At 46.2% G+C, this 4,453-nt stretch overlaps 1 long non-coding RNA gene across 1 annotated transcript; it reads right to left on the bottom strand.

Moving 5' to 3' along the window:
- Window positions 1–1,020: 1,020 nt before the first annotated feature.
- On the bottom strand, window positions 1,021–3,889 carry LOC143648072 (uncharacterized). The gene is made up of 3 exons (XR_013158344.1): window positions 3,480–3,889; window positions 2,319–2,494; window positions 1,021–1,462 (listed from the first exon to the last, which is right to left on the bottom strand). It is a non-coding gene; the product is annotated as an uncharacterized LOC143648072 (long non-coding RNA).
- Window positions 3,890–4,453: the final 564 nt, after the last annotated feature.

The raw sequence follows: 4,453 nt of genomic DNA, 5'->3' as shown, positions 1-4,453 counted from the left end.
GAAATGGGATTTTGATTAAAACGTGGCTTTTCTAGGATACATACGTCCTTTCAAAACAGCACACAGCCCATCTTTTATTACCCCAAGTGTTAGTTTGACGGTTGGTGGAGAACAGGCTTTTGATCAAGTTGGGTATCTCCAGGAATGTAAAGCATTTGTGCTCCATGGATTTCAACTCTGGCTGCTAGTTTGAAAAATACAGAGGCTAAGGCACCTTCCCGACTCACTGAATAAGAATCTCTAGAGGACAGGGCCTGGGGTGGGGGGGTGTCAGTATTTCCTAAGCTTTCTTGGTGAATCTAATGGCCCATCAGTGCTGAGAAACGGGACAAGGTGAGCAGAGGCCATTGCAGCCAGGAAGGAGTATAGGCATTGCCCTCTTTGATGAGCCCCCAGGCCACTTTAGAACAAGCAAAAGAAAGCCCTTGGCCCAAGCAGAAGCCCCACAAGGCCCCATCATCAGGTGTCTCTCAGCATTCAGCTGCAAGAGGTATGTCCTAGAGACCTGCCCTTCCAGAGCAGGAGAGGCCATCCACATACTGCAACGGACTACTCGCTTCTTGCTAGTGTCTGCACAGTCTCCCTGACACGTGCATACTCACCACTCACACTCACTCATAATTTCCTGGCAGCAAGCGACTCACACCTTTTTCTGTATAAGAGATTCCCCTCCCCAAATGGGGGATATTCCGGCACATAGCGGATCCCTGTTGAAAACAGCCCAGCCTTCCTGGACGCACTGTCCCGGATGAAAACCACATCTTCATCGAATTAAGCTGTTTCCTTTCTAATTTGTTTGTGCATGAAGAGCTAGGTCAGATAAGAAAGATGGGAGGCAGCTAATTAGATTTATCAGACTTACATTGAAAGGAAAATAAGATCTGCATTTTACCTAACGTAAACACACACTCTCGGGCAGATAATGAAAAGGGCATCAAATGGCTTTTAAGAAATGGAACACAAATATGCTTCAGTTTTTTTTAAAAACCCTCTCTTTTTACACAGGTGACATCAAAGGAAGGACGAGTTAACCAGAAATGAAGCCAAACCGGCTTGTCTTTGAAAGGGAATAAGTTACTCGTTCTCCTGTACTCGGTCCTTGGATGCACTGAAATGTTCACTCATGGTGATGGTTCGACCTCACAACAATGAGTCTCAAAGCTACAGGCAATAACTGAGAGACAAAGCCCCATTGTTGGGAATGAGGGAAAGATCATTGGATACTTTTAGTGGTTGTCATTCTGCCTTAGTGAAAAAGAAAAGTGAAGATAAAATCAGAACACTCCCAGGTTCCCACCGAATTTGAGTTGGTGGAAGGAAAGGCGGACCGCAGTGGAGTTCTGTCAGACGTGGTGATGTGAGATTGTAATGTTCCCAGATTATCATATAAAGAACGTTATGCACCTTTTTCTCTCAGAATCGCTGTCTACCAAAAGGTACTCGAAGAATATAGGGTCCATTTCTGAAAGAGAAAGCAAAGAGTAAGCCACGCTGTGGTAGTCATTAGCGTTGCCTTCCAGACTTTTCTGGATCCTCTCTTGGGCCCAGGGTAGAATTGCAGGCCCCTTGTCCTTGAGGTAGGGTGTGATGACCATGTGCAGAACTGAACATTTCCTAACCCTGCGCAAATGAAAATATGTGCTCTAATGTAAATGGTGAGGGGTTCTTATTTGTTTTGCCTTATGGTTTGTGTATTGGTTTTGTGTGTGTGTGTGGCTGCCTGTTTTTCTTCGGCATCATTTCAACATGTTTAAAGAACTCCCTCGGAGGGGATGCCTTACTCCTCAGCTTTTCCTCGCCACACAATTCCTCCTGAACACAGAAATGTTTCCTCAGTGGCGGCCAAGAAACAGGGGCATCTAGAAGGTACACAGGGGCTGGGAGGCAGAGAGCATGCGGGGACTATCTTGGGACGTTCTTTCGTTTATGTGAGTTCAGGTCCCAGATCCTGAAGGTCCTTCAATCCCTCTGAACCCAAACATAACTACAATATCTTATGTGAGCTCATAAATGTAAAAGAACTTGATAAATCATACAAAGATTGACACAAAGCTTGGACACTCTGTTTCTTCATCTACCTGCTCCCTAAGTGATTATAAGATTCCAAAGAGAGAGTACACAGAAGTGCAGTGCATACAATAAAGCTCTCTGCTGAAAGGCGTTTTTCAATAACGGAATCAAGATGGTGGAGTAAAGATAGCACGAGGTAAAAGTTATTGGGTGGCTGTGGTGCCTGATGTATCTAGAGATTGGTATTCTCAACCAATCTCAGCCTGCAAGAGGCAGGCAACTTAGATGACCAGGCCAGTTGTCCATACCTTGCTCATTGGATCAGATACAGCTTTCCTTCCTGCCAGCCCTTGGACATCAGGCAACTTCGAAACACTTGGTCCACACCCAGGAAACACCATGTGGAGGGATGAAAAACCAGCGGAGGCTGATGGAATCCTGCAGATTGGCCAAGCTGAACCCATCCAAGAACCTCAGGGAACATCTGTGGGAAGAGATAAGCATCCAAGTTATTCCTTATATTAGTTACCTCTTGCTGTGTAACAAACTCTCCCCAAACTTAGCAGCTGAAAACCAGAAACATTTTTATTTCAGTTTTCTATGAGTTGGAAATCTAGATGCGGCTTGGTTGGGAGCCTCTGGCTGAGGGTCTCTCACGAAGTTGCAGCCAAGCTGTCAGTCAGGGCTAGGATTCCATCCAAAGCTTGCCTGGGGTGGGGGTGGGTGCAATTTCACATTCCCTCATTAGGCTGGTGGCAAACCTTACTTTCTCATGATGGGCTCCACAGGGCTGCCTTACAACATGGCAGCTGGCTTCCCCCAGGGTGAGGGATCCAAGAAAGCATGAGCACCCAAGACCACTGCCACAGTCTTTTCATAACTTAATTTCAGGGATGACGTATCTTCACTTCTGCCTTATTCTATTTGTTATAAGTAAGTGAGTAAGTTTATACCACACCAGGGAGAGGGGACGATACGAGGGCAAGAGCACCAGGAGGCAGGCCATTGCAGAGGTGGCCTGCCCCTTTCACCCCATAAATGAAGCGGTGCTGACATCCCACCCAGAGGCCAACCCCTCTGCCCCCACCCCAGGGCTCAAAAAAGCACATTCTGAGCCCAGAATATCCCACAAAGAGACTCACTTAGGAACCCTCCAACCCAAACCCACCCGCACCTCTACCACACGCCAATTTAAAATGATGGATTTGTTAAGGGAAAATAAAGTATGTTCATTAAGAATGAGGACTATGAGGCCAGTGACTCTGTGGGTTAGAACCTTGACTCTGCTGCTTAATTATTGTGCGACCTTGGCCACATTACTTAACCTCTCTGAGCCTCAGTTTTCCCATCTGTAAAATGGGAACTACTTCACGGATTGTAGTGAGGATTTAGAGTAAACTCAATAAATGTTCGCTGTTGCAAATAAAATAAATGTTGTTTGTTGTTGCAAATAAAAACAAAAAATATACCTTGGGAAAGGGGTAGGGGTGATCATTTTGCTCAAACTTCCATCTCAGCAGTCGTGGACTTTTGAATATGTTAAGTATTTTTCAAAAAGAACAAGGAAGAACGAGTTCCATCTACTGCATGTTAACACTCAGCCATAATAACTTTGCTTGGACCATCGTGAGCCACAAAAGTGGCAGGAACACAATAGTTTGCTTTGTGTGTTATGTCTCCTAATCTGCAAAACAGATGCGGCCTGGACCAGCTCCCTTCCAGTCTGCCTTCGGGAAGAATGAAGCCCCGCAGCTGGCATGTGGTTCTGCATTCCCAGGGGAAGGGATCCCCATAAATCAGGCAACCGAGTCCAACCCCGAGCAGTGGGGCTCTTGGCGGAAAACTCCTGTTTTGATGGTTTGTAACTTTTCATCTAATGACTTAGTCCTGTAAAAAAGCATATTATAGGAAACAATTATTGGTTGCAGCTAGAATAATGAAGACATTAAAAGTTATTCCTCATTCATGCTGAGCATCTAGCTCCTGCCTCCACCCCTGGGTGAGTTAGAAAGCAAGGAGAAGAGCAGATTCTGGCAAGTTCCTCCCCAGAAAGTCCAATCCTAGGAAGAAAGCCAAAAGAAGTAAAATGTCCAAGCAGAGGGCAGTTACAAGCTGGGATGGACAAGGGGGCATCAAAAGCCACCCAGCCCTCAGCCTGCCGGGCTGACCCTTTGAAAGCACCAAGAATTCGGAGCCACTTCAATGCGGACCCATTCCCCGCTCAGGAGTCACGAGCCTCCAGCTGCTCCATGTCATGGTGCTACGTCCACACCCCAAAGCTTTGCTTCTTGATCTGATAAACATGTTCACTGCTCCTGCTTCTCATTCTGCCAGGGGAATATGTTTTCTCTCTTTATTCCTTGTGCTCCCTGCTCCCCAGACTCGGATGTCTGTGAAACAGCTAGATGGCCTGAAAAAAAGATCAGACTGAGCCCTGTTCCAT

This window comes from Tamandua tetradactyla, chromosome 10 (genome assembly GCF_023851605.1).
Source record: "Tamandua tetradactyla isolate mTamTet1 chromosome 10, mTamTet1.pri, whole genome shotgun sequence".
In the NCBI taxonomy this organism is placed as follows: Eukaryota; Metazoa; Chordata; class Mammalia; order Pilosa; family Myrmecophagidae; genus Tamandua; species Tamandua tetradactyla.
This window is presented reverse-complemented; position numbering and strand designations above follow the sequence as displayed.